Source organism: Podarcis bocagei (assembly GCF_964188305.1).
Source record: "Podarcis bocagei genome assembly, chromosome: 2".
Taxonomy (NCBI): Eukaryota; Metazoa; Chordata; class Lepidosauria; order Squamata; family Lacertidae; genus Podarcis; species Podarcis bocagei.
Window position 1 is genome coordinate 84,105,945 of NC_138126.1, and position 18,983 is coordinate 84,124,927.

General features: G+C 38.5%; 1 protein-coding gene and 1 long non-coding RNA gene across 3 annotated transcripts in view; one reads left to right on the top strand and one right to left on the bottom strand.

The window, feature by feature from the left end:
• SLIT3 (slit guidance ligand 3) overlaps nt 1–18,983 on the top strand; it is a 422,071-nt gene that overhangs the window by 199,804 nt on the left and 203,284 nt on the right. The window lies entirely within an intron of this gene.
• Nucleotides 2,176–3,500, bottom strand: LOC308581967. The gene is made up of 2 exons (XR_014005418.1): nt 3,094–3,500; nt 2,176–2,295 (listed from the first exon to the last, which is right to left on the bottom strand). It is a non-coding gene; the product is annotated as an uncharacterized lncRNA (long non-coding RNA).

Below are 18,983 nucleotides of genomic sequence, written 5' to 3' on the forward strand. Positions count from 1 at the left end.
TTACTTCATATATATTTCATCACTCAATGAGCATAATTGATACAAAGAAATCAATTAAGATTGCAAAAGCAAGAAGAGAATCATTTGCAGACATTCTCAAATGTTTTATTTATTGCTTATGTGGTGTTGTAGTTATGCATTTTTTTCATGTCGTAAGCTGCCTTGAACATGGTTCAAACTCTGGAAAGGCAGCATCCAAATAAAATTATGTATGGATGCATGAATGAATGAATGAATGAATGTACAGTGGTACCTCGGGTTACAGACGCTTCAGGTTATGCGATTTCAGGTTGCGCACCGTGCCGAACCCAAAAGTACCAGAACGGGTTACTTCTGGGTTTCGGTGCTCGCGCATGCACAAAACTGCTAAATCTCGCTTTGCATGCGCACAGAAGTGCTGAATCATGACCTGTGCGTGCACTGACGCGGAGCTGCAGGTTGCAAACACTGCGGGTTGCAAACGTGCCTCCCGCATGGATCACGTTCACAACCCAAGTTTCCACTGTATATACAAATCCACTGGGTGAAAGCTTTCAACAACCTGACCTGACACATGCATCAGATGAATTTGGTTGCCTACATGACAATATAAAATAAAGTAGAAAAAAATAAAATACTGCATCTTCCCAGTAAACTGCTTGTAGTTTGTAGCTGCTTAAAATAATGCACATTTTTATCTGCCATAGATATGTGTTGCACTGTGTTTTGCAAAGTGTCCGTTCCAGACAGCATGATCTGTAATCCATATGTTTCCATCCATTTACAAATTCTCTGTTTGTATTTTGTTTGGCTGTTAATAATGAACTCTATTAATAATACACTGGATTTATGGTTTTTGCTTTTGTTTTTGTTACTGATTCCAATTACAGTTTTTCCAACTTAGAAATAAAAAAAGATAAAATCTGATGCCGTGATGAATAGTTTCAAAAGGTTCAGTGATACAACTTTGGAACTGTTACCATTGGCTTTGTTACACCCTGTAGTTTAGCATACATTTTATGTATGTGTGTATGTATGTATGTATGTATGTGCCATGGCTTGTGAGAGATGTGCTGTAGGACGAGAGCTGACAGCTATTTTGGCTTCGCAGACTTATGCAAACATTCTCACGATGCCTACCCATTTCTTTTTAAATTTCAAACTGCTTCTTATATGTGATCTAAGTGGAAATTGCTACCAATAATTAGTTTCCTGTGGAAGTCTATGACAGGGACAGGACTAATGTGACTGTTGCTGTAAGACTAAAGGCTTCCCCCCGATTAGCAATAAAATGAACTAATTTTCTTTGTTCTTCATTCCTCCCTCCGCCTTTCTCATTTTACCACATTTACCAATGAATTATAGAAGGGTATATCTTTCTCTCTCTTGCCTTGTAACAGATCATGAGCATGTAGTCAAATAATAGCTACTGTAGCCTGTGCTTTGCTAACGAAGGATTTTGTATTCATACTGCACCCACTATTCCTATTGCAAACTCTAATGTACCTTAGGCTGGTATATCAAGAAAATGCTTATGTTCTTATCTTAGGATGGAGCAATGTTGTTGTTGTTTTGTTTTTTAAATTACACTTTGTATATGCTTGATACAGATTTAGACTGCAGACCTATGCACCCTTACCTGGAAGCAAGCCCCACAGAATACAGTAGAACTTATGAGTAAATGTTAGGAGGAAGGGAATGTAGCTAGGCAGAGATGGGCTCAGGATGATGGATTGCTGTGGAGCAACCTCCTAGGGCTGCTATAGCTTGGTGTTGTCTATCTGATCCCCTGGGCTTTCCCAGCTGGTCACCTACCTGGGACTTGGGAAGTTAGATATAAGGTGGAAGCTTTAATGCTCACCCCTTCTCATCCTCAACTTTTGGGGTGGGAACTATTACTGATTTAAGCAAGCAGCTTTTGGGTAGTTACTAGGGAGCACGTTGATGTTATTATGTTCATTCAGATTAGTGGCTTATTTGGAGTATGAATAAAGATTCTGGCCTTGGTTCAGTTTAGTTGTCATGGCAAATAAATATTTATGGTGTGCTGCGTATCATGTGGACTCCTTTAGCAATGTACACTTGTTCTGTATCAGGCAAAGCTTGAAGGTTGCCGCTTTGTCAGATCCCTGAAGTACCTTTGTTAAGCAGCAGCTCTCTCAGCAGTAGGCTTGAAAGAAAAGAGAGCTCTGAGCCTTTGACAGTGGAGGTGTGGTTTAATTGTTTGACAGCTTTCTGTGTGTTTGTAAAGTTCCAGCAGGGGTTGCTCAGCTTGTGTCCCCTAGGACTGATCTCTCAGAATTGCAAAAAGCTTCTCTGTAAAAGATGAAACAATAAGCTTGTTTAGAGCAGGGCTGTGCTGCCAAAGGAAGTTGTCAAACATTAGCTCTGCAGCTGCACCTACAGCAGCCAAATTATTGCATTGACATGATGACAGCTCTTCATGGCTGCTTCGTGGAGAGGACACAGAGGGGGATCAGAGGTATGCATATAGCTGGACAGCATGGATCACAGTCAGCAGTCATAAGTTATTGTTAGCACTGTCTTTCCAGCAGGGCGGTAAACAGGTTTATGAACATCCTGCTCTGCTGCATTTAAAGTAGACAAACAAGACCTTAGCATTGTATGCCATACACTATAAAACCAAATTTCAAGAAGAAAGACTGAGAAGATTTGGAAAATCTTAGTACTTACCAGCAGGTGGTCAGGCACCAGATCCAGGCACCAGATCCAGTATGATAATTCAGTGCTTTTTCCCCCCTAAGAAAATGTTTTTTCCTAGGAAAACTCTCATTTTCCGACTCATATTGAAATACTGCCCCTCAATAAGGCCAAACTAAGATTCACAAAATATTTAGGGGTATGCGTATGCCAGTGTCCCCCCAGAAAAAAGCACTGTGATAACTTATGTGAGAGGGGCGAGAATAAATGTGTCCCTGATAAATTTCAGGAGAATATTGCAGGGTTGTTGGGTTGGGCCTAGTCTCTGTCTTGATAACAAGGCAGAAGGAAAATTCTTCAGGGATATGATTCGCTCCCGATCAGTTTTTCTCTCCTTCCTCTTACAAGCAGCTCACCTTTGCTTTGCTCCTTTTTTCTGTCATGTTTACTTACCTTTCTTCACTATATTTACTTTTTTTCTTCAGATCTCTTCTTGGCTCCACTGATAGCAGTTTCCCTTAGTCTCCTTTCCTTTTTTTTAAATAGAAAAAAGACAAAAAAATTGCCTCGGATTCCCTGTGTTCTTTTCCCCTACCCTTTTGGTTTCTCTCTCTCTCTCTCTCTCTCTCTCTCTCTCTCTCTCTCTCTCTCTCTCTCACACACACACACACACACACACACACACACACACGGCTTGGTGGTGGTTGCTTTTTTGCCTGTTCTTTCAGGCAGGAAAGAGAGGAAGAAGCATTTGAAGAGATAACCGTTAAAGCAGGGGTAGGCAACCTAAGGCCCGTAGGCCACATGCGGCCCAATTGCCTTCTCAATCCGGCCCATGGACGGTCTGGGAATCAGCATGTTTTTACATGAGTAGAATGTGTCCTTTTATTTAAAATGCATTTCTGCGTTATTTGTGGGGCTTACCTGCTGTTTTTACATGAGTAGAATGTGTGCTTTTATTTAAAATGCATCTTGGGGTTATTTGTGGGGCATAGGAATTCGTTCATTCCCCCCCCCAAAAAAAATATATAATCCAGCCCACCACATGGTCTGAGGGATGGTGGACCAGCCCAAGGCTGAATAACGTTTCTGACCCCTGCTTTAAAGGAATAGGAAAAGGGAAGCTCCTTCGCCCTGTCTGTGGCCTCACCAGTCAATCCGGCGCTCTATTTTTCCCAGCCCACAGCCTCGGGATTTGTCACTCCCGTGAGTCTACTCACAGTCTTCTGAGCTCCCTTTTCCCTTCTAATATACATAATTCTATCTGTTGTCTTCCTGGTCTGCATGGTCTAAGCCCCTTACCAGCATGATGGAAGTCCAGCAGGTCCAGTTATTCATGGCCCCCACTGCCCCTGAGAAGCCTTCCATGGCTAAACAGAAGAAGAAAAATGTTGATCAAGTCTTGGAGACAGCAACAGCACACCAGCATGCTAGGAGAAGCCAGACAAAGGGAGGCGGAATCAAGCAGAAGGCATCTGTTAGGGGAAAGGGAAAGACATTGCCAACCCTCCCCTGGCCACTTGCAGCCCTCCTCTTCTCCAGAGGCTTTCCCTTCATTTTCTCCAGCTCAAGCGATGATTTAAATTCACAGGATCCCTCTCAGCTTTTTCTCTCTCTTTCATCCTCGGATGAGGATGTTTTATGGCAGAGGTTTTCAGTCTTTTCTGAGTCCACAGCTCCCTTGACCAACATTCTTTTTGTGGCACCCCTGTGGCGCTCAGAAACCCAGTTATGTCACCCTTGCCTGCAGCGCTGGCAGCCTCTCACCCTTTTTAGAATACCCTCCCATGTGGAATGTTCCCTCAGCCTCCGCTCCTCTCTTTTCCTCCCCTTTCCTTGGGAATCCTCCAGGAGGCTGCCGCAGCCACCCCTGGTCTCTGAGCTGCTCCCCACCCCCACCCCCAATGCAAGTCCACCCCTCAGCCAGCCCCTGCTCATACCTTGCATGCTCAATTGAATAAAACAGGGTCTCCTGCACCAACTCTCAGCTGAAGTCTTGCCCCGTTTTACAAGCTTCTTCACCTGCTCAGCCAAGGCCTGCAGGCAAGAAATTTATGAGCTCACAGACAGCACCTAAAATACACTCCTACCTCAAGGCTCAAGGCAATCTTTATTAGGCAAAGTCTTAGCTACCATGTAACTAAGGTAGAAACCAAACGGGTGGGGCTTCCCCTGCAGAGCTGTTCCCCCGCTGTTGATGAAGTGGTGGCAAGACTAAAGGAACCACAACCTTACATGTCTAGAGTTCCATTTCCTGCTCCCTTGAAGGTTACCAAGGCTGAATGGGGTTCACCTTTCCAAACTTCTTGCAAAAGGACTTTCCCCCTCTGTTGCTTCTTTCAGATAAACTGTCATCCTACACCAAAAGCTACTGGGGCCATCCAGTCTTTGTAGCCTATGATGGCTCAGACTTAGTGGTTATGCTACGCTGACCCAATGCTGTTAGCATAAGCTTTACTTAGGGGTTTCCAGTTTGGGCACGGTTTTAATAAAGCCTTGAATAAATCTACCTTTTAATCCATCGTGGGTCGTCACCATGCTTTATTCTGTCCCCTTGTCAAACCATTGCAATTTCCTTTGTTTCTCTGGAGATAAGGGCTGGCAACATATAGGTGATTGAGTCAGGCTTGAAAGACTAACTTAGGGGGAGCAAATGTTGCTATTTTTCACTATGTTTGGTAGGAGTTGCATGTGTTATGCCCTGGAAATTCTCTGCCAAAAATTTATTCATTTTCCTGATATGAAATGTACATTTGAGGTAAATCAATCTCTGTGTTCAGTCCTCAAATGTATGATAATTTTTAAAAGAGCTAAACCCTTTTCTAGTCTCCCTAGAAACCAGTATAAAAAGGCATTGGACAGGGAACTTCTAATATTTTATTTAAAGTGGACATTTATGACTGGCCATTGACCTTGAGATTCCATTAGAGATAATGAAGGGCAGCATTTGAGGTTTCTTTCACAGCATGCAGCAAATGATGCATACCCCCAGATCATAGGACATTTCCTGTTCCATGCTGTGCAAGAATGGTGCATAACAGCATTTGCATTAGTTGCTTGAACAAAATAAGATGAAACAGCAGTTTTAGTGCAAAAGAACATTTTTTTTTTCTTTTTGAGTGTTGGAAACAACAGTTGATATTAGCAGCTGCTAACTAGTCATCAGTACTGCTTAAATATCTCCAGTCTTTTATAATGGTAGATTTTAGTTGCTGCTAACTAGCTGTTAACTATTGAAACCTCTCCATTTTTTAAAATGTTAGATAATGTAAACATAAGAGCAACATTGTGCCTTTAACTCTGAAAAGAATGGAAAGATGTTTACAAGTGCACCACAGAGTAAGTCTCTTGACTTCCAATATATTTTGAACTCCAGCACTTATTCATCAGGGAATATTTTCAAAGAATAAGCAGGTAAATCTGTTTTGTTTCCATACAAGGCTAAGATTGGTGACTCTGAAGCTTAATGTAATCTCAGTGTATTATTTCCTGATGAATTACCAACATAGTCCGAAACGTATTGGACCAGAGAATCTATTCAGAAGCAGCATTGTTTAATTTGTGACCTCGCCCTTGAAGCCCTGCATTTGTCCAAAGTTTTCTCAGTTTCTGAATTGGACAGAAATAGGGTCTAAGAACCATCTGTAGCCATTTCTCAGGATGAGAGGCATATGTTGTCAGACAGCAAATCTGGAACCATAAGAGCCAAAGTAAATGTGTGCCCAGGTGCTACCACCCCCTCTGCCTCCCAATCTAGGACAAGAACCAGAGGGGACAGAATTGTCAGGAGTCCAGGTTCTCAGCTGTCTGCACACCTTCCCTGGGAGCTGGCTCATTCATGACAAGAATGTATAGGTTTGGGGTCAAAAAAGGCCACAACTTTTATTGATTACAGATGCAATGGGTTTGGCAAAACCATTAGCAATCCCTCAGAGGGGGTTGCTCCTGAGGCAAGGAGGACCTATACGGTGACCAATACGGTGACCAACGTTTGTCCAGAGCAAGTTCATGAACAAAACAGGAGCAAAAAACATGAAGAAAGTGGGTGGATGACCTGACAAGAAACAGCCCTGGAGGATGTCAGGCCTCTTTAAATGCTCGAGGTGCAGACCCAAGTGGAGCCTAAAGGCCCCCCTGAGGAGTGTATGTCCCGGGAGTTGCCTGCCATTGGCAAAATAAGCAGGTGGCTATGATCTAGTTCCCTAGCTGGTTAGGAAGCCCAATAGGGATTCCCACTGGCTGAAGGAAGCCGGTGCTATCCTTGCCAGGGGAGTGTTCTGGGTAGCGACGACCAGCCTGCAACGCTGCTGTCCCTTGAGATAGGTAAGCAGACTTACAGTAAGCATGATATTTAAGTGCACTGCTCTTCTCTCTTTTCTAAACAAAAAACCACAAGTGGGGTTGGATAGAATCCGGATTCCTACCAGGAACACTCCATTTTCCTACCAAAACTCACCCGCCCAAATGGCTTTTTGTCTCTGAAATGTGCACAGGGCTGCTGTAAGTAGTGGATTTGTGTAACATTAAGGGCGCTCACCACTTCCCTTAACACCTAGCTTGGCCCTTACTATACTCATGTGAAGAAGTGTCTGCACTACAGGAATTTAGGTCCTCTGTAGATGTCAAGATCCTACCTTCAGAGAATACAGTAATTTCCTTGTTGTGAGGCAACTCCAGCAAGGTGAGTGTTTGACACAGATGCTTTAAGCATTCTCACTATTCTTTTCTTATTGAGCAGGTTTAATTTTGCCGAACAGCAGCATTTCTTTATCTTTTTACTGTAACTCAAATGACAGCTTACTACAGAGCTATTTTTTATTTTGAGTCTGAAAAATCTATACAGTGTGTGTGTATATATAATTCAATAATCCTGCTCCAATTCAATAGAGAAATGGCATACACAATTTCCCTTTGCCAGAGTGTTATGAGAGAACTCGGTCAAATAAGGAAATGAAAACCAGATTTAACTTTGGGGGGGGTGGAGGGGGGGGACCAAGCAGTTGTATTTGACTTGAAACCCTTCAGAAATATACTAAAACAAGACATTGAAATGACATGTGCAAATGCTTTTATTCTATAGCTCCATCCTTAGTCATAACCTTGGTTTACCTGTGCTACCTTAGCCTGTGTATTTTATATTAACAACATTTCAATAATACAGATGAAAAGCTGCAGAACATGCTTGGAGAAGCAAGGCTACATTATTTTCTACCATATATAAATGCTTACCTGTCATCCTGTGGAAGGTCATTTTTAAAAACATTCCTTAGAGCACGGTTGGCATTGGCAGGACACTAAAATACAGTATTTTATGTGTTTGAAGGAATTCAACTAAAAACAATTAAAATCTTCCAGGGGCTTCTTTGGGAGCATGGAATAGTTTTGGTCTAACTCTATAGACATTATTGTAGCATCTTCTAGATTTTGCCACCTTTTTCTTACAAAATGCATCTCCTTCTGAGTAGTGTTTGGAAGCACACACAGAGCTATATATGCTATATTTCTTTAAAATGTATTGTTGTTGTTAAATTAATAACCTTTCATATAAATGCCAGTGTGATTTACAAGCATAAAATAAAAAAAATAAATTGGTTAACAATAATAAAAATAAACATAATGCAGAAAACTCCCTCCCTTTCCATTCAGATGAAAATGCTTGTCAAAATGGGAACATATTTAATTGTTTTCAGAAACTACAAGTATTGGGATGCTATTCCACAAAACAAGGCAGTCACACTGAAAGCCCTGTACAAGTTGCTGTGGAGCAGTCTGCTACTATGTTAAGGACTTAAATAAGAGATTCTTTAGCAGCAATGTAACATACTGTGGCAATATAAAAATTACAAGCTGGAAATGGACCCCCCTCCCCGGATAAAGCAGTTGCATGCTTAATTTGTGGATTTCTCATTAACTCATTTGTTATACTGGTTATGAGTAATCAGTGTTGTCCTTTTTGGTGACATTAATCATATAAAATCTTTAATTGTGTACTAACACAAAGCTTCTTTTAATGCTGGTTGATACAATTATTTTGAAGATTTTTTTCAATGCTGGTTCAGCAAGATATCAGATGATCAACTCTGAAAATATTTAACATAGTTCACTAGCAAAGAAACTCAGTTTTCTCAATGGTAGATAAGTAGTTTAATCTGATATGTGGAAAGTGCCCAGTGAGCACTATGGCCAGGATACAAAGAACAGTGAAAATAGTTCCATACAACTAAAGAGGGTTTTGGAGTTCTCTCCTTAATTGCAGTCCAGAATGCCACAGAGAACCCCGCTTTGGAAGCTGGGTGGACTTTCAAAAATCTATTTGTGATGTAGCATTGGGGCATCCAGTTGAACAAAAAAGTAAAATTAAAAAATCCTGATTATGATCAAGTCTCTAAAGTAGCTCTTTAGTTCTTGGAAAACTCATAAAACTGAACAAACACTCACTTACCTAATTTCTTTCTCTTACCCACACATTAGTATAGGGTGGGAGGCACGATGTGCCCTTTCTGGGGTAGTTTGTCCACATTTGGTCTCCATCCTGCATTCAGCTCTCACCCATGGCTCCTAGAAGATATAAGCATGTGACAGTGGCCGCACCCCAGGAATGCCTACAACTGACCAGCTAAACTAGGTGAGGACAGCTGATGGGCCTCAAACCCTCGGTGAGTTAGGGACTTCTCCTGGATGCAAAGACAGGCTCCAGCAGATAGAGCGGATGAAACCAATAGTGGATCCAACTAGATTGTTTCTGTTCATGCTGCGGAGGGAAGTGAGGGGAAGATGGGGCTCATCAACCTGGGACTGTAGCCCATCTGGGAGAAGGAAAACTCTGACCCCAAACCTCCGCTGCCTTGCGGCTATACTCATCTATGACAAAGGCTTTAGGAGTAAACCATGAGGGAAAATCCATACCCACTGCCTTGCAGCATGGCTTTGACAGAAGAAAAGGCTAAGAAGAATAAAGTCCCTAAGGCAGTTGGATGGCACCTTGCATGCCTCCTTCTGGCAACTCCTGCAGCCAAGCTGGTGTCAAATGTATTGCTCTGTTTTCCTTTGGACCGTATCAGTGAGGCCAAGAGGCAAGTCTTGTTGTCTGGGTAGCCCAGGACCTCCATAAATACTGCCCAAGCTTGTGCCCCAGGGAGGTCACTTTGGTGCTGCACTTCGGCTTTACCTCCAGAGACGCACTCCATTGTCTGTCGAGACAGACAGATTCCAACAACAACCAACACATTTGTACTGAGATAGGATAGCCTAGAATGGTGTCAAAATTTGCTTCATTTGTAGCTCAGATCTCTCCTTAAGTTTACTGCACTTTAGCTTGTGATAAGACCTAGATTGTCCCATCAAACTCAGTGAGATTTACTTCTGAGTAGACATGTAGTTACATGTTTGGGCTGCATGCACATGGCAACTTATTCCATTTTCATGATGCTTCCCTGTTAATTTTCACATTATATCTTATCACATGATATAAAGGGCACTTCTAGAACCATAGTAGAATTTAGTGGACTATAGCGCAAGTTTAGGGCTTCTTTCCATATTATTAGCAAATGGATAATTTCTGGAAGCAAATAAAACGAAATTGAGCACTAAACTCACACTGTATTCCACTATTGTTCCTAAAGTGGCTTGATTGATTGATTGAATTTATATACTGGCCTATACCTGGAGGTCTCATGATGGTTCACAGAATAAAATCAAAATATAAAACCACAAAATACATAATCAGAATAAAAACAACAACCCAATAAACCCCCCCAAAAGAGCCACATTTTAAAAGGGCATATTGTGTGGACATGCAAATATAATTCAGAACTTCACATTTAGGGGAAAATGTGGGAAATAAATAAACTGCCATGTGAATGCAATCTAAATTAATGATGTTACACGTTAAGTGTTGGTATCAGCTTTTGTTCCATAGGATCAGTTGAAATGCTTTTTAAAAAATGAGACTTCTGAGTTGACATGCATCCAATTGTGCTGTTGGTTATTTATAGTAGCAAACTGAGAACCCAAAGAACCCCTAAGAAACCATTTCCTCTTCAGTTACTTGTGTATACAAATTTTATAATTAATACGCTTATCGGAGATTTTTTTTAGTGTTAATATGGATATAATTGTTAACATAGATACAAGCATACAATGTAAAGTGTGACTGAAATTTACAGTGTATTCCTAAACATAATGACTCAGATGTCCCATTATACTATATTGTATTTTAAAATGGAGTTTCAGAGTTTTTAGGGGTTTTTGAATGTTTTATGTAGATTTCAATTTTCATTGTTCTGTATGGGACAATGACAATAAAGATATCGTATATCGTATATTGTATTAATTTTAAAATGTGCATGAAATTGGTATCATATTTCTTGTAGTATTCATATGCTCTCTGTATTCTGTGCAGTTATGCACCTGTTGCATGTATAATAAAAATTAGATAGGGAATAACTGTTATGTAAAATATGTCATATTGCCATCCTAAATGCAATAACTTTTCCAGTAAATTTTAAATCCTCTTCCTTCATTGTCAGCTTTTCTTAGGTAGTCACTAATGTGTAATTATATAAATTAGAAGACTGCATAGGTGGGGAAAAGTGCAACTAAGTAGTACCTGACAGTTATTAGATGGTTTATTTGTTTAATTCCATGAGAACACCACTATTTTTTTATTTAAAAAAATCCTGGTAATATTAAATTTTAAAGTATCAAAATATTAAACGATAATATTTTCTTATCCTAATCTTGGATACTAAACAAAGGTCTTGCACTGAGAATAAAGCATTCCTTTTGCATGGTTTAGAACAGCAGAATATTTAAGGGGTTTATCATGTACACTGAAATGATAGTCTGCCTAATGTCCACCTTACGATACTCCTCAAACATAAGAAAGGTTTTATGGATGAAAAATAGAATAATGAATATTAACTGAATTAGTCCTTATCTTAAAGTTTTGTTTAAGAGTGACATACATAAGAATAAATTTGTTCTTCTTCATATTGGGGTTTTTATTTGTCCTAGAAATGAGCATGCGATTTTTAGAAAACAGCGACTGAATAAAAATCATTTTAGGTTGAGATAGTTCAGATTGCTTGCTCTACTTGAAAATAAATTTATCCTGACCAGTTCTGTGCTGCTATAATATCTCAACTATCATTTCATTAATGTACTAATGCAGAAAACTGATTTCATTCATTGCTCACTGTCAGGGGCTAGTGCTGCTGTCAGGTGTTTATTGAAGTAATTAACTTAATGGTCTGACAAAATTAGCAAAAATTAATTTGTGTGATTAGAGCTTTCTTCTGTGATGGACTGCTTTTTCAAGTTGATAATAATAACAGTAGACAGTAGATTAATATTTTGCAATTGTAGTCTAATTTTGACCATTATGGTAAAAACCTAACCCAAGCAGGTGAAAAGGTAGCAATTGAGCGAGCCAACAATAATGCAACATGGTGGGGGTTTTTATTCATGGCTGAAACAATTGCAGTCAAAATAGGTCGTACGCAAATATGGAAGCTGCCTGTACACATTTCCCCCACAGTGTCTGTGTTCTTAGCATTTTGATTGGACCAGGCTGCCAACTGTGACCCTTCCAAGCAGTACAGCATAGAGGTGTGACTTCTCATATGTTGTGTTGATTGTAAACATGGAGAAAACATTGGCGCAGCCCCCTAGATTTTCTTAATTTTGTTGATTGATTCTGTTGGCTCTTTTCCACTTAATATTTTTCTTCCCTCCTGAATATTATCCTGTCCACATGAATGAATTCATCCAGCAGAGGCCAGTGTGTGTGTGTGTGTCTGTGTGTGTGTGTGTGTGTGTGTATCTACACGTACTTTGGACAAGAACAACCACCTGATTTGAAAATAAACATAATCAGCATAGTCAACTTTTTGTCCCATAAGGTTCTGGCAGCTTATCATTTTAAAACAAAAAATTGCAAGCGATGCAACATTTCTAACACATTATTTTTAAGGAATTAAACACCCAGACAAATTCTGCTTAAAACCGTCTCACATAAATTTCCCTGCACATACATCCTCACTGCTCCAGTCTTAAAGGCAGATGATAACGGTCCCAATTCATTTCTTCATAAACTCTTACATCTTTAACAGACACAATGAAAAAGATAATGAATGATAGCAGTTCATAAGTGAAATATGTATAAAGCAATTGCTTGTTTCAATTAGTTAAAAAAAACCCCGTTTTCATATTGTTGACAGATAGTGAAGACCTGATTGCCATATTTGATAGTGCTCATCAAAAAAGAGAGAAGCGCACTCGGAGAAAAATGACTTTTGATCAAAATGTGAGCAAGAAGAAGAATCAGAAAGATGGGCAAGAAAGAGTGGACTTGGTTGAAATATAAATATGAAATATTGAAACATTAAATATGAAATACATTGAATGAGGGTTCTAAGAACTATATGTGGGATTACTTAGGTAGGTAGGTTAATTGCCTAATTTTTATGGTGAGTGGGCTGAATTACTTGACTTCCTGGTTGCAGTTTATTTGAAGGCAACCAACCATGAGGACTGGCTCATATATAACAGAAAGCCAGGCTCTGGTTTATTTCCTCCCTGCCCTGGCAGGACAGGAGAATCTTAGAAATGTTTAAACCATGCTTTATTTTTATTTTGTTTAAAGTAATCCATGGTTTAATGTAATGTCCAAACCACCTCAGTGTAAAGATGTGAGAAATATTTTGAGACGACTGAAAAATAAAACACATAGTTCAAAAAGTCTTACGTTTTCCCATACTTTTTATGTAAGTTCTAAATGATGGTGTGGGAGTGGTACCATTTACTATTCATCAGGAAATAAATCTTCAGAAAGAAAAAGAAGCACAATATAAAGGGGGATGAGCCTAATTATATAGGTTAAAGTATACCTTGTAACAGTGATTCTATTTTGGCAGAGAAACTGATGATAAAGATGAACTGGATAAGATAGTGTTGTTTTTTAAAAAAGCAAAGTTATTACAAGGTTCATTAATTCTCCAAAATCACATGAATGAAGAGAAAGAGTTTAGAAGAATTACTGGCTTTAGTTCAGAATGTCAATTTCTACTTTTTAATCCCAGTTCTCACAATTTATTTGACATCCTGAACAGCAGCCAAAAAAGCTATTATAAGTATAAAACACACTCATTGGTATAAATCTCATTAAGTTGAGCAATTTAATTAAGGTATTGACATGCTTAATTGAAACGTGCAAGGAGAGACTATTTTCATATCTAATTTCCATATGCTTTCCACTTTAAAAGAAAAAAAACCCCTGTAAAAATGTTATAGATTCAGCTAAGCCATGCCATCCCAAAGGAGCACTTGCTCCCATTTACCTTGATTTAGAGCCAACCACTCTCCTAAGTGGAGGTCCATTAAATGGATCTGATGTATGCCTGACTCAAACATGCGTCAGCTTCTCTTATGATCAATAGAGGAATATATATATTAATAAAGCACCAACTTAATTAAATCAAATAGTCTTCTGGGTAAACTTAAGATACTCAGAGATGGGCAGAGAATCAATATATTCTGCCATTTGAACATTAACTATGTGCTTGGAAATTTTATTCTCACATTTTGAAGATGCTTGCAGTTTTTAAGTGTAGACTTGCAGAAGTTCACTGCATAGAAAGCTGTATTATGCATGAGAGTTAGCTTGTTCGGAAATACCCTTGCTCTGTTCTATATCTTTAACACCTTTCTTAACTATTTATTCTAACACTTTAGTATAGATGCCTGGTGTCTAAAAAGGATTAAAATAAATGTTGCACTGGGGAAAACAGTATGCTGGTGGTCTGTCCCCAGTTCTCATAAGCCCTGTAATAAACTTAACAAACATTTACCTGATAATGGTGTGATGTGTTGTTTCTACTTATGTTGTGAAGGCTGTTGAAAAATTAATGTGTACTTAACTATCAAATTTGACACCTGTTTTAGTTTATAGATATTTCAAAGTTGCTGACATATAGTTAAATTTTTTGTTTGCAAATAGTAACTTCTTATAAAATGAAGTCTCTATCTTGTGCATACACATTTTCATAGCAAACCATCATGTTTTAAAGTACATTTCCCTGCAACAATATTCCTAATAATTTATAGAAGGTATTTGCATTTAATCCTTTCTGGATATGTTACAGGGGAGAGAGAGAGAGAGAGAGAGAGAGAGAGAGAGAGAGAGAGAGAGAGAGAGAGAACATGCGACAGAGAGTACTGCATGTAGCAGGCTAGAACTCTTGGTGCATTGAAACTAATGGAATAAAATTAACCACCCTGTGATCTTCGGATGAAAGGTGGTATAGAAATTTAAATAAAAGCAATAATATAATATAGCAAGTATCCTCGTTAAACAGTAATACTTGTTCCTGAAATTGTTGAAGTGTGTACTGAATTGGCAATGTAACTATAGCTTTAAGCACCAGGTCACAAATGGAATCTTATCAGATTCTCTTTTCTGCTAGAAAATTAAAATCTCTTTTTTATGTCTGCATTTTTTAAAGGAATATGCAATCAATTATCCTTATGCATACTTAAGGCATTTAAAATTTATACCTTTTAAGTTCTGTTTGTGAAGTAGGAGATGATAGTTAAGGCAGGGAATTTTAATGTGCACGTTGTCTTTAAGTAAGTTTGTGAATTTGACTCCAAGAGCTAACCTATTGCTTAAAGTGTCATGAGCCTTTCCACGACATCCATGCACAGTCTTTCAGTCGTGCTCTGTATATGCCTTATTTTTTTATTTAAAAAAAAGTGTACATGAAAAGTAGCCATAACAAATCAAAATAATATCAATTAATATATAATTGGCACAAAAAAGTAATACTGCAAATCATGGTATTGATTTTAAAAAGGCCTGTTCTGTGCAGTCCTCAGACCATGGTTTATTATTTTGATTTTCAGTATGATTCCAAACAATGGTTTTCAATTTAAACATCATATCAAAACATAGGTAAGCTTCTGTAACGATAGTTTGGCAAGATACATGAAGTGTGCCTGCCTCCTTCAAAGGACACCAAAAAATTACTTTGCTTCTTTTAAAAACCTTAATAGATTTTAGTAGATAAGTGCTCTGGGATAATGTATTCTTTTATGATCTGAATAAGTTAAATGTATTGCTCTGACATTAGTTGTAGACATTGTAACCTATGACACTGTAGTCCTATGTAGTCTGAAAAATGAGAACATATAATAGCTCTTGTCTGCTTCAACAGTTTGAGACAAGTTTCTTTCCATTGATGTATTTGTTTTGGTCTGTGTTGATAGTTCTCCCATAATGAAGTGCCTTTGAATGCAGGCAGGGAGAGTGGTAGTGTAAAATCTTGCTTAGAAATGTTTACTGAAGTGAACTACTCACTTTAAGCGGCTGCTGGAAACTATATTCCTTCCACAATTAGATTTTAAAGACTTTCTAATGTTGGCAGCAGACCACTTGGCTTTTCATACATCAAGGATTTCAGGCATGTGCTATCTTTAAACAAACACATTAGCTGGAATAGATATTTTTCCAGACTTTTACATGTAGAATAGACTTTAGACAGATACATTATGGTAGCGCTACAGTTTCTCCCCACTCCCCCCCCCCCCAGATGTGATAATAGTTAATTGTCTTGGGACCACTTTTTCTCCCTTACATTGTTCCTAGCAGTAAGTAAACAAAAACTGGAAGATGTGAACTTTTATATGAGCCTATTAACCATGTGGTCTCCTCCCGCCCACCCCACCAGCCATCAGCTACTCTTCTATACTTAATTTAATTGTATGAGCTGACATTGTCAATCTGCAATCCAATAACATGTTTGATGGCAACTCAGAAGAGAGTCCAGTTAATTTTTGGGAGTGCTATTATGTAAATAAATATTCTTACAGAGTGCTGAGCCAAGACATTTGCTGATTAATCGGAGTTCTGCCCTTGTCTTCTCCAGGAATAAACCTTGGAATGTCAGAAGACGCTTTAATGCTTTTAAATAGCAAGAACACACCCACACTTTTTTATTTTTTTGCCTAGTTGTGTGCTATTAAGTGAGAAGCCTGATAATAATCACACTGTACAATCTTTGTGGTATGCCGTAGGGCCAAGGCTTGTTTCACGTATCCATAAGGTATTTCATATATATTTTCTTTAGTATATATTTGTTTTTTCACCGCTGTTGCATAGACCATAATTGCCTATGTATTTCCAGGTGTTGCTCCCCCTCCCACAAAGTTATATGTCAAGAGAGAAAGGTGTTGACATTGAATGCAGAAGATATAACAATCCTGTGAGAGATTTCATTATATTTTAATCAATGCTCTTTAGGGTGAAAGCAGGACATTGTGACACCAGATGTCATAAATAATTATATCCTATTTTAGTGGTTGCTTTGCACAGTCACTATTGTTGCAAAGTTAGTGCTACTAGTACTCACAGAGACCAAGGTGGTGGACAAAAAGGCTATAGATGTTGATAACTGTATGGTGAGTTGGGGGGAATCATTTTGTCTTGCTATTAATGTGTTTAAAGGTTGTGTTAATGTTTATTGTTGAAGACTGCAATTAAACAAACCAAAAGAGCAGTTCTATCTCATGCTTGGGTCATATTTGTGACATCGCAGGTGCTTCTGGTATACAAGCTGTTTACGCATTTCTTCCAAGCAAAATAAAATGGGCTTGAAAATAGAGTCATACCTATGGAATGGGAGCATTTAAGTATATTAATTAAAGTTATACACAACCTTCACAGTGGTAAGATAAGTAGTCATGGTTGGTAATTTGTTTTTTTTTTTGCACTGTGTAAGAGTTGCCTGCCAAGTTAACACTGCAGAGAATCTGACAAGGTGTATCATAGACAGTATTGGGGGAGGGGTAGAAGGATGTTTGCATAATAGGAATAACTTTTAAAAGTTCAAGGACATTTTATTTTATAATGTTTTAAAATTACTTGATCACAATGTTGCATTATTATTATCAACATTTTCCTTATCTTTATAAGACTTCTTCAGTTCAGATAACCTCCTGAATTTATTTATTTTTTAATTAATGTAATTTTTAAAGTGGAGTAGTTTCCAGCAGAGCAGCAAAGAAATCACCCAGTTTCTAGTTTCGGTCAATTTACTGTATCTCCTGTTGGTAGATATACATATGACTGTAACATGGCTGAGGATTTTATTGTTCAGAAGTCGCATATGCCAAGTTATAATCCTGTAAGTAAGTCCTGCATTGGCTGGGATCTGTTTCATTGATGTTCTTTCTATTCAGGCCCCAAAGGAATGTTAGTATTGCTGGATTGTGTCCAATACTAGAATTCCATTCACAGAAGGCTCTTTCATCCAGGCTTCTGTAAGCAGAAGAGAAGGGAGGGTGTTTTGCAAGTTTGGTCTTTCTGTTTCCCCCCATCCCAGCAATCCCACACAGTTCTAGAGAGTGCCCAAATTGTTTGCAGCAAAAGGGAGGCTGCATACAGGGCTGTGGCAAAAATGGTCTCCCTTCCATCCATAGATGCATCCAATGAATCAAAGAGCATTCCATGAATGGAAAAGCACTGTTGTATACAACCTGCTGTTAGTGTTGTATGCAAAAGCAGCATCTAATTACCTGTGTGCCTTAATTGCTGTTTCTGTTGGGAAATATAGATATTTAGAAAACAAAAATAAATTTAGGAACTAAACTGAAATATGATACTTCTCTTATGACCAAGTAATATCACAACATATTTTAAACTTTCCAGAATTCCTTCTCAGTCTTGGTGTTCAACAAATGAAAGGATAGTGGAAGGGCTGGAGTGGGTGTGTATGTCAAAGTTGTTGATCATATTGCTCTGCCTGCAATATGTTACATTCTTAATACAAACTTAAATATTTTCTTCACCGGCTAATTATACGGAAGGACTGTGCCCATTGTGTACTGGTGCAAAGCAATAATAGCCACTCTTTTTTGAAATTAGAAAAGCAGGCATTTATTTTAGTGCTTCTAGCACTGATTTTGTAGCTAATCAGTGTGAAGACTATTCATATCTAATATGATAACCCTGCTGTTTGTTTTACTGATGTCAAATCTCAGTCTTGTGCATGGATGTAGGATAAATTCTATCTCTCTGTAAAGAAGTAAAAGAATGAAATAGCTGGACTGAAGCTTTATCCTTGGCCTTTATATTACCCCCTTATCAGTATTCTAAGATTTTTTACAGATTAACATTTAACACCTCCACACAAAATCCCTATCCCTCAATTTCTTTAAAGGACATTCTCATCCTAATGCGTTTTAGGATTATAAATTGAAATAGTAATAGTATCACAAATGTTGAACAGTTGAACAAATAGCTATATATTATGGTTGGATACTGCTTCCTTAGTGGCCTTAAGAAA